Genomic DNA, 12,216 nt, shown 5'->3' with positions numbered 1-12,216 from the left:
TGTACACACCTGCAGACTGCAAGAAGCTTTTGGTTAGTCTGTACCTCACTAACCACTTGGTCCCATCAGCATTTGTAAGCATTTCCAATGTAAATGTTTATCTGGTGATATCTTAGATGGTTTAGATGTCCATTTCTTTGATATGCAGTGGTGCTGGAATTTTTTTCATGGGATTGTTGAAGCTTTGTATATCTTGCATTGGGAAGCACTTCTGAAGTCATATGGTTTATATATATATATATATATATATATATATATATATATGGAGAGAGAGTCATTGTTGAATCATAGGAGTGCTTCTTCGTGGTTAGACATCTTCAGGCTGATACATGCATCATAAAGATCTTCTTATGATCTCCAGGTAGCCCATGAATCTTGTTGAGGAAGCTTTTGAACAAATAGAAAACTTTGCCTAGGACACTGTCAAAAGGACAAATCAGCAACCAACAAATTAGGAAAAGATTTTTCACCAACCCTACATCTGATAGAGGGCTAATATCCAATATATATAAAGAATTCAAGAAGTTAGACCCCGGGGAACCAAATAACCCTATTAAAAATGGGGTACAGATTTAAACAAAAAATTTTCACCTGAAGAAATTTGGATGGCCAAGAAGTACCTTAAGAAATGCTCAACATCATTAGTCATTAGGGAAATGCAAATCAAAACAACCCTGAGATTTCACCTCACATCAGTCAGAATGGCTAAGGTTAAACACTCAGGAGACAGCAGGTGTTGGCGAGGATGTGGAGAAAGAGGAACACTCCTCCACTGATGGTGGAGTTGTAAGATGGTACAACCACTTTGGAAATCAGTCTGGCGGTTCCTCAGAAAACTGGACATGACACTTCTGGAGGACCCTGCTATACCTCTCCTGGGCATATACCCAAAGGATTCCCCTGCATGCAATAAAGACACATGCTTCATTATGTTCATAGCAGCCTTATTTATAATAACCAGAAGCTGGAAAGAACCCAGATGTCCCTCAGTGGAGGAATGGATACAGAAAATGTGGTATATTTACATAATGGAATACTACTCAGCAATTAAAAACAATGAATTCACAAAATTTTTAGGCAAATGGTTGGATCTGGAAAATATCATCCTAAGTGAGGTAACCAAATCACAAAAGAATACACATGGAATGCAATCTCTGATAAGTGGATATTAATTATCTGCAAAGTTCTGAATACCCAAGGCACAATTAGCATAACAAATGACTCCCATGAAGAAGTAAGGAGAGGGTCCTGATCCTGGAAAGGCTTGATCTAGCATTGGAGGGGAATATAAGGACAGAGAAAAAGGTGAGAGGTGATTGGAGAATGAGTGGAGAGAAGAAGGTTTATGGGACATATGGGAAGGGAGGAACTGGGAAAGGGAAAATCATTTGGAATGTAAATAGATAATATAGAAAATAAAAATATATAATTAAATTAAAAAAAGAAAACTGCCTAAAGTGTACATTATAATTTCATACTGTTGCTTTCATTAGCATTAATTTACTTCCTGCCTGACTCTGCAAATCTATTTTCTTAGGTTTTCATTTATAAGGTTTGGGCTTCCTGTTTTGGTTGAGGCTATATCTTGAATGAACCTTTGCACACATACAAAATAGTAAATCATAGGATTTTTAAGCCTAAATTTTAGTTATTTTAAAGATAAAGTATCTCAAGGATATTTTAGCATTTCTTTCCACTGTAAAAAGATTCACCTGGGTAAGAGTTTACTAACAGCAACTCAGACTAGATCAAATAAAAGGAAACACAATTGTTCAGTTTGCTAAGAGTGAGCTGTGTCCCACAAGGTCAGTGGAAGACAGTCAAGGGCAGACCTGAGGTACCAAACCATGATCTGCTTTCCACAGTCCCCTTTCTGACATCTCATACTACTTGTCCCAAAATGCTTTCATTTTTGTAGAATTCTTGTCATCAGGGATGAGGAATGCTGTTGGGCTACAAGTCTTTCTTCTGGTGTCTTTCACCCCCATAAAAAAGAGTCTCTGTGACATGAGTGAGTCACACGTGCACTTTCTAGGCCTAGGATGTCACAGTCTCTGTAGAGCTCAGGGCCCCTGAGTAACCAGGTCTCAGCCGGTCTGACCTACTGCAGGAAGATTGAGCTCAAGCAGAGCAACACTGTATGTGAGACACGGCATCACCTCCAGAGAGGCTCTGGACATTCCAAATACAAACGCCAAGGTGCCTACCCCCTTTTTATTCTTTTCCTTTTGAATGAAAGATAATTGAATAAATCTCATTATATTAAAGCTAGCTTGCTATTTGGCTTATCTAAAATGAGGCATAAATTAGTGATTTTGAAGTATTAAAGTGTGTTCAAATTATGAGAATAATTAGATCTCATTAAATATCGCGATTTGACAAATCACAGTCCATTTTGAGGGGAATAATCTTGAGAAAGTAGATTAGCAGTCAGGCATTTTTCCTCTCCCTCTTTCTACTTTGACATCTTTTCCACAGCTTGTTCAAACTCTAATGAAAAAGTTGTCTTGTCAGTACTTCCACGTGATGAACCACTGTGCGAGTAATTGAGGTTCAGTGATTAGGTCTAGATTTATATACTTAGGGAGCCTCATAATTTTCCTGGCCTTAGAGAGCAAGCCCAGCGGTGCTCAGCCCACAGGATTAATTGGGAAAGCAGGGGCAGTCCTTATTGGAGACCATTAAGCACCTCTGGCTTTCATGTGAAGGGGGAACCTGAAGGAAAGTTCTTTGGAAACAAATTGCTATCTCAGTCAGGTTGACCACCTGTCTGTTCTTTGAAGTGTGTTTGAATAAATGGCTAGCCCCACAGAGAATCTTGGAACAGTGGTGTGATAGATTTTTCCCAGGTTGGACTCTTTACTATCAAATCACTGCTTTATGAAAGTTTTTATGTGAGCTTAAAATATACCCATGGGGGAGCATAAACCTCAGGCACAAAGATTGTTTTTCTTATGAGAGAAGGCCCAGGGAAATGGTTCCCTGAGCAGGGCTTGGGGTCTTTCTCAGAATTCTGGCCCGTCAGCTCCCCTCTCCCTCTTGTATTCAGATTTCTCCTTTATCTCTGTTGTTCTCACTTTGGTAGCATAATCCCATTACATCTTAGATTTAGATGTGGAAACTTTCTGCATACTGTTTTTCAAAACAAAAGATGACTGGACAAGAGGTATTGCAAAATGCTCGAGTGTCTAAGTTGACATGTTTATAAAATCAAATGTTTGGTGCTAATTGAAGAGTCTAGTCATATCAGTTTAATTAATATAAAGGAATATTCGACTCATATTTACTTTCGCTTGCTTTAAGATTTCTGTATTGAGGGGACATCTGGGGACACACCCAGGTGATTAGTAATGTCTGTCAAGAGCTGAAAGGATTGCAGCTCATCTCCCATGTATCTGCTGATGATTTCCTAGCCCCATCTTCAGTAAAGCCACCAGTTTGATTTGATTTCCTTTCTGTTGAGGTTCTCAGCTGTGAGAAATTCAAGGGTCCTTTTTACTAATTCCTCAGGTGGTTATGGGAACGTAAAGAATACTTCTAAAAATGGATCAAAATACTTTCCTCGGTAATTGAATAAAATCTCCTTACAAGGAAACATTATCTCTTTACAGTAGAGCATACAACACGAAATATGCAGGATTGAAAAAATATAGAGAAAATACTAAAGAGCTTATGTTTTTATAATTTCCACACGATTAAGTCATTTGATTGCTTATGAAAATAATTACAGCAAACATGAAGATTACAACATAAGATGAAGATTGAAGTGTATAATGTGATCCAACATTTATATATATTGTTATAACTGTCCACTTGCTGACATTTTTAACAATTTAATTTCAAATAATCAAGCAATGGGACCTTTTTTGGGTGTTTTCTCCAGAAACTAAGCTACAGATTTACAGGGCAATTATGTACAGGGTCCTCAGGTGTACCCCGTTGACGCCTATTTCAAAGTTCTTCTCATCCTTACCAGCCGCACTTTATTGCAATCGCTTAGTTTTCTTCACAGATGTTCTCAGTGATGGTTTATGGTCAACAATGATTATGGAAGATAGCATTCACCAAAAACATAATCATTTACGTTTTCTCAATAATTTCTAAAAGTCAGTTTCTCTTTAAACCACTGCATTTGAATCAGGATCAGATGGGAGAATTTGGTGTGGTGTTGTTATATTGGCATCTAGCAGCTTTGGATGGTTCTGGACTCTTGCATGGCCTCTTGACATTAATTAATTAACTAATTAATTAGCTAATTAATTAATCAATTAATTTATATTTCTAAACCTTTACATGTGTGGGTGTTTTGCTTATATGTGTACCTGTGTATCCACGCAGGCCAGAAGAGGGCATCAGATCTCCTGGAAATTGCAGGTGCTAGTGAGAGAGCTGGCAATCAAACTCTGGTCCTCTTCAAGAGCAGCAAGTACTCTTAACTGTTGAGTCATCTCTTCAGCTCCTCTCAGAATTTTTGAAGCTGTGGGGGCAATTCCAGTGGGCAGTGATTGACTTATCCTTTTATTCTCTGTTACTTTACCATTTCTTCACTTAACTCTTTGAGTGCTTACTGAATGTCAGTTGCCGTAGTGGTCCCAGGGAGCTCAATCCATGAGCATGACTGCCTGGTACAGGCTTTGTCTGAGGTGATAAGGGAGTACATGTCCAGTCTGGGGGAGGCATGTGTCCTGCGTGAAGACCTGCAGCCCATATTAGTTACTACTGTAAGTAACAAGGCCACTTTCTGACAACAGGTTTAGTTAGGCTCCTGGAATTTATCTGTCATGGATTGAATGTATAATGTTGTGCTGACACAACCTCAATTAGATGTTTTGCAATATGAGGCGTCAACTGCTTATTCTTTGATTTGTTCATTACACGAAGAAATGTGTGGTGGAGGGGGGCCAAAAATAATACTATTATACTCTTCAGTTTTCCTTAGCTAGCATGTTATCATTTCCTCCATCAAACCAGCTTCTAGAATCCAAGTCTTAACTTTTTACCATTTTCTAGTTCTGTGCTTTTTCAGCAGTTTCGGGTCTCAGGAGATGGTTGTGTATCAACACACAGCTATGCATCTGAGAGCTGCTTCTTGCCCCTCTGCTCTGTAGCTGACTAGGAGTGATGTGAAGTCAGTGAGTGCTGACATGTGGGCAGGAGACATCTAAACAAGTGAGACACAAACAAAACCAGGACAGATGAAATAGGGCCCCGAGACAGACGGGGTACGGTGGGCAAGGGGTGCAGGGTAAGAGCCACACACCCAAGTGGATGCTCTGCGGTCAGGTCACATTTGAATGGAAACTCAGAGAAGCAGGGGTAGGGGGAAGAGGAGAAGGAGGGAGGAGGAGAAGGAGGAGGGAACGGGTGGGGAAGAGAGGGAAGAGGAGGAGGCAGAGGGGGTGGAGGGGGGAGAGGGAGGAGGGAGAGGGGGAAGAGGAGGAGAAAAAAGAAAAGGTGGAAGAGGAACAGGAGAGGGAGGGGAGGAGAAGGATGAGGAGGATGAAGAGGGGGAGGGGAGAAGTACAGAGAGGAGGAGGGCTAGCCACTCAAAGTCATAGGGTCATTTGGAGAAAGGTAGGTGGGAATCATACTGGCCTTTCTAGGCTGAGCCAGATGTTTGGGATTTAACTCTGAGTGCAAATGAGTAATTATTTGCAAAGCACAAGCATTACAATGCCATGACCTGATCTGTTTTCTAAAAGAAAATCCTGCTGTCATGGATTGAATGTATAATGTTGTTTCAGTAAGAATGGATCCCAGAAGCAGACAGAAAGCCACTATAGAAATTTAGGAAGAGATGTGAGAGGTCTTGGGGTTGTAAAGCCTTGTCTAAAAAAACCTAATGTATTGCTCTGTCCTCATATACTTACCTTCATATGAATATGAGTATGTGTGTGTGTAAAAGACGGGGTGTGGGGAGGACATTCTAGTTAGGTAGAAATATAATCATATCACACTAGCTTGTTTTCTGTTTCTAAAACAAATTTTTTGAGCCTAGATTATTTGTAAAGAAGAATTTCTTTAATTCCTGTTGACAGAAGCTTGAAGTCTGAGGTGAGCAGCCCTTTCTGTTGGATGACTGGGTCTCTGACCAGGGCCTCATGGGAAAAAGCATCCCAACTGTGGAAGCATGTTCAGAAAGGATCAAACAGGATCTAGCAAGACAGGAAGCTGAGAGACTCATTGGTATGACCTTCACTAGCAATGGAAACCCATGGTTTTAAGATTATCCAGGAAAAGCTGTATTGGCTCCTGAGGGTAACAATAAATCCCAATGACCAAAGTACCTCCCTTTAGAAACTACCTCTGAGGGGATCCCCTGCCTCCCTGCACTGCCACACCTGAGCTAAAATTCCAGCACACTCACATCAAAGTATGGAGAGATACTGTTTGTCTGTCTGTCCTCCAGAGGGGAAGACTGGTAATGGAGGCATCTTCCCTCTCTCTGGCCAGTTATGTCTCCTGACACATGATTCTGTTTCCATTCACACATGTATTCTTTGCTAGCATATTCCTGTCTTGCTTTTACTTTCAGCCAACCTTCCATGGATCTAGAGATTATACTGGGAGTTCACCCTCTTGTTCCTGGTTTCCCTACACCCAAGAGACTGAGCAGTAGGGCAGCTTGAGTGGATCATGGAGAGAGGCAGAAAACTATACAGGCCTTCCCAGGACTGGCAGAGACCTTTGTGTTGAGCCTTGGAGGAGAGTAGAACTAGAAGTAAGGGTGCTGAAAGCTGTAGCTGATCTAGAGTCTGAGCTGATCAATAGCCAAGCAATTTCTAGGGAGGGCTCTCACAGGAAGGAGGGAGGGCTAAGGAGGCAGGGTAGGGAAGGGCAGTGGAGTTAAGGATAATCCAGCTTGACCTGATGCAGTGGGGATGCTTTGGTGTACTGTACAATGCTCTGTGCTGTAATTCCAGTCATGGCTTACCTGTTACAAGATGATGGACACCTCCCAAGCTCAGCAGAAGGACAGAATAAACCACTGATCTCTTCAGAAGAACTTGTCCCCTCCTCCTCTCCTGAAGATGCAACACACCCAAACTTTCCCAGTTTACATATGCTTGAGCCAACTAAATGCAAGAAAGTTAGCTTATTGCCCCCTCATGATTAGCCACTGGCTAAAGTGTAAGACCATGGAGAATGTTCTGGAAGATTCCCTTAGTGAAGACCATGCTCTGAAGGGAAGTGGTGAAAAGTCATGGCTGTTTGGCCTTCAGACATTTGGGCGAGGTTGGTACACTTGCAGATGTCTGTTCAAGCTACTACAGAATACTGTAGACTTGGTGGTTTAAATCAGAGTTACTCTCTCAGAGTTCCCTTGACTGCAAGCCTCTCAATTTGGGGCATTGCTCAGAAAGATTTCTTTCTGAAGCCTCTTTGCTTGGTGGGCAATGGTTACCTTCCACATGTGCACATAAACCTGCTTTATGTAAACACAGAAGCAGAGTGAACACTCTGCTCTCTCTTCTTGGGGGTAATAATCCCCTCAGACCAGGGTCTGCTCAAGAGACCTCATGGAATCCTAGTGATTTCCACAAGACCTCATCTTTGCTATCTTTTGGAGATTATGATTTCAACATACAAAGCAGGGAGCAAATCTTTGGTTCATGACTTGTAAGATAATTCTGCATGGAGCACCAATTTCTGTTAGTGTGAGTTGAGAGATGAACAAGGGCCTGGGGAAATAGCTCAGGCTGTAAAGCAGCCATTAGCAGGACCTGAGTTTGATTCCCAGAACCCATGAAGAAATGCTGGATATATAGTACATGCTTCTAATACTTGGGACTGGGGCGGCAGAGACAGGAGATCTCTAAGGTTTACTGGGCATGCCTGGTCTCTAACGAGACGATGAAATTTCAGAGAATGCACATAGAAGAGAGGTTTGGGGGTGATAAATTTTGCACTAAGAACAATGCTGAGATCACTCAGCTGCCTGAGCGTCGGGACCAGAGTTCTGTTTCCTAGGATCACATCAAGTCGTGTGTAATAGCTGCATCTGCAATCCCATTGGACTTCCGATGAAATGCATGCAGAAACTGGAGAGTCCCTAGAAGCTCTCAAACCACCAACCCTGGCTTATACTGTGGTAGCAAGAGACCCCTGCCTCAACTTAGATGTAAGACAAGGACCAACATTTGAAGTCCCAGCATGCACAGGGGCACTGGGATGCTGCTGAGTTTGTGCATGTGTTTGTGTGTTTGTATTTGTGTGTGTGTGTGTGTGTGTGTGTGTGTGTGTGTGTATGAACTAGAAGAGGCAGTGGACATCAGGCTCCAGAGCTGATAGGAGCCTGGTAGTCTCAGAGCCCATGGACCATGAGAAAACTGGATTGTAAAATATATATAGTGCCAAATCAATAAAAGTTTTAACTATAGAGCCCCTATCTGATGTGAATGATTGACAGCTTTCCTCAACTGCTTTTGGAAGGGGGAAGTTCAGTAAGCATGTGTCTGTGTTGATTTACCATAGAAACAAACAAGACCAGTAACATGAGAACTATCTTCTCAGCAGAGGGCAACTGATACTCAGTAGACAAATTAGAGGGATATGGGGCCTTCTGCTCATTCGAGTTTGTAGATATTTGATATTTGAGGATGAGGGAGGATTGAGTATCAATGGTCAATTTTGTTATCAATGTGTCATGTACCAGGATCAGCTTTGAGAACATTGGGTTCTGAAAGGAGATAATGTCACTGTTAGGCATCCGACATAAGACCCTAATGCCGCATGAATCAAACATTGACTGACGGATGCTTCACTAGGTGTGGGGGATAGCGAGGTATCTGATGCTCCACAACTATGGAATTGTAGAGGTGCTACACTCATTGTAGGGCACGGAAAGGACCCATAGACAGAAATGATCAAACTCTTCCTCTTTATTTTAGAGACCAAGAAAGGACTTGATTCTTTTTCTCTACAAGTCTCTACTTCTCCACAAACACCTTGGTTATTTTTGTAGGACTCGAGCTTGTGTTTTGTTTTTCTCCCACACAGTAATAGGCAAGGCATTCTCCCCCCTGGGGTTTATAATAAATCATTTTCATTTGTTTTAATAATGTAATTAGCATTGCTGAGATGATGTATTATGAAGTCATGAATTTAACTGTAGCTTTTTCAGGAGTTCAGTGGGCTCTGCACTTGCCCTGGCTTTAGCCAAACTTATAAGTAATGGGTGCAAGAAGGGTCATAAACCATGTTCTAAGACACATGCACATATTTTCCACTAAGTCAGAAAGAGTAGAAAAAAAGAATTGGCTGTATGTATTTCTATATTATTGATGGTAGCTTGCTAATTACCTTGGAAATCTTTAGAGGCAGTATTTTTTTAAGTTAATAAAATGTATGATTCTGAGAGGGAACATAAAAAGAGCCCCAAAGAAAGAATTTGTTTGGCTGTAATACATTCTAGGTGTGTGTGTGTGTGTGTGTGTGTGTGTGTGTTGGAATGCTTATTTTATGGCCTTATTTAAATTTACAAGTTGCTTGGTCAAAGAAAAAAGTAATGGTGAAGAACTGTATATGTTGGAATAATTTAAATACCAGGAGACAAAGTAAAGATGATTTAGAGTGGTCTAAATGAACATACATACTTATTATTTAATTACACACACACACACACACACACACACACACACACACACACACACACTGTTCAAGTAGAATGGAGCTCACCCGCTTCCTTACACTAGGTCAAGTGCTGTGGAAGAAAGGAGTTGGAAGTTCCCTGCCCTCTGGGAATAACAAACTTACATCCAACACCAGGCATGATCCAATCTGCAGATACATGTACACACAGGGAGAGAATGTTCCGACAGTCAGCTGTCTCTGCCACAGGAATGCCCCTTAGAGGGGAAGCTTTCAGTAGGTACTACAGAGAGGAGAAGGTAGCGACTGTGGAATTCCAGCACAAAAGGGGTCATGTGTAGACACCAACTGAGCTCAAGTACACCAGTGACCCAACTGGCTGAAGTGAGATAGCAAGAGGCTAGAGGCCAGGTGCAAAGTCATCGCTGTAACTAAGTAGAAGAATTACCTCAAACGAGCTCAAGGAGCCCAGCTCAGAGCTGTTGGAACTGTTACCTCCAGGGAAGACACACCAGTGAACAAAGGCTGGCACAAACACCATGTGACTTGTGATTGGGACTCTGGACATAACAAATGGATGAAAAGCTAGTGGTGAAAATGGAGGTTCTGAGGGTGATCATCTTCGAGTACAACTCAGAATTAGCAAAATAAAGGCATGAACATGCCTTAGCATTTTGTGTTTATGCCCTCATAGGAAAACCAGGGATGAGCTAACACTTCCCACTTCCTGAATAAATTGCTTAGAAATAAAGACTAGCAAGAAACTGGAGGAAGCCTTTGATATATATAATATATGATATACATTAATTTTCTACCATAATTATTGGGGTCTGTTTCCATGGACAAATGCTTGCTGCCAAAAGCTCACCTCCTGCCCACCTCCTGTTCACCTTCTGTTCACCTCCTGCCTACCTCCTGCCTACTTCCTGCCTACCTCCTGCCCACCTCCTGTTCACCTCCTGCCCACCTCCTGCCCACCTCCTGTTCACCTCCTGCCCACTTCCTGCCCACTTCCTGCCCATCTCCTGCCCACCTCCTGCCCATCTTCTGCCCACCTCCAGCCCAGTTCCTGCCTACCTCCAGCCCACTTCCGGCCCACCTCCAACCCACTTCCGGCCCATCTCCTGCCCACTTCCTGCCCATCTCCTGCCCACCTCCAGCCCAGTTCCTGCCCACCTCCAGCCCACTTCCGGCCCACTTCCTGCCCACCTCCAGCCCACTTCCTGCCCACCTCCTACCCACTTCCTGCCCACTTCCTGTCCACCTCTAGCCTACTTCTTGCCCACCTCCTGTCCACCTCCTGCCCACTTCCTGTCCACCTCCACCCCACTTCCTGCCCACCTCCTGTTCACCTCCTGCCCACCTCCAGTCCACTTCCTGCCCACCTCCTGTCCACCTCCAGCCCACTTCCTGCCCACGTCCTGCCCACTTCCTGTCCACCTCCAGCCTACTTCCTGGCCACCTCCTGTCCACCTCCTGCCCACCTCCAGCCTACTTCCTGCCCACCTCCTTTTCACCTCCTGTTTACCTCCTGCCCACCTCCAGTCCACTTCATGCCCACCTCCTGCCCACTTCCTGCCCACCTCCTGTCTACCTCCTGCCCACTTCCTGCCCACCTCCTGTCTACCTCCTGCCCACTTCCTGCTCACCTCCAGCCCCCTTCCTGCCCACCTCCTGCCCACCCTTGTGTTTCTGCTGTGGTACTCTGCCTTCCTAGGACTGCTGCTGATATCTGCATGCCTGTGGCGCATTTCCTTGCTTCGTATCAAGTGGATACCCTTGAGTTCCTTTGCGCACAGTCTGAAATGGGGCTTAATGGGTCCCGGATTTTAACTACTCCCTAGTTCCTGGATTCGAGGGAGCCTGTGGGGAAGAGGAAATGCAGCCAGCCATGAAAGTTCTTATTTTGTTTTCTGTTTGTTTTGTTTTCTTGCTGTTCCTAAGCATCCTCGGCTGCACAGATCCTCGGCAGAGAAAACTCTCTGGTTGAAACTCTGGAGGAAGCCGAGAGTAACATCTTAAGAGATTCTCACATGTGCAAAACAACCGTCTTCCTCTGAGGTTTTAAAAATAGTTCCCTTAAGTTTTAACATGTGTGGGAATAGTGCTTGCTCAGGTAACCACAAGCCAGGCCTGCACATGCAGGCCCTCAGCACTGCGCAGCAGGCACATGGGCCTAGATGCTGAATACTTGGTTTTTCTTGCCTGATCCTCCAGAAATTTCCCATTCTGCAGCTCTACTCAGGAAGAAAGGGTTCTTAGCTTCCAGCTCCCTTAAGAAGGCAGGCAAGTGCACCATGCTCTGTCCACTTGGGTATTCTTGGCAGGTCTTGGCTCCCTCTAGAAATCCAGCCAGTGAGTTAATAGGCATGGTTCATTCCTCCTGGGACTCTCTCCCTTCCTTCTTTCCTTTCTTCATTTCTTCCTTCCCTTCCCCTCCTTCCTTCTCTTTTTCTCTTGTCTCTCCCTCTCTCTTCCTCCCTTCTCTTCCTCCTCCTTCTCTCTCCCTCCTTTCCTTCCTTCCCTTCCCCTTCCTTCTTTCCATCCTTTTCTCCTTTTCTTCTCTCTCTCTCCCTCCCCCCTCTCTCCTTAAAAACAGTGGCGACAGAAACACCTTACCCTCCT

General features: G+C 43.5%; 1 protein-coding gene across 4 annotated transcripts in view; it reads left to right on the top strand.

Annotated features, from left to right (window-relative positions):
* The window catches only part of Arhgap24 (Rho GTPase activating protein 24), a 413,886-nt gene that overhangs the window by 65,016 nt on the left and 336,654 nt on the right, over positions 1 to 12,216 (top strand). The window lies entirely within an intron of this gene.

Source organism: Apodemus sylvaticus, chromosome 11 (genome assembly GCF_947179515.1).
Source record: "Apodemus sylvaticus chromosome 11, mApoSyl1.1, whole genome shotgun sequence".
NCBI classification, from domain to species: domain Eukaryota; kingdom Metazoa; phylum Chordata; class Mammalia; order Rodentia; family Muridae; genus Apodemus; species Apodemus sylvaticus.
Note: the sequence above shows the minus strand (reverse complement) of the source record. Positions and strands in the feature narration are given on the sequence as shown.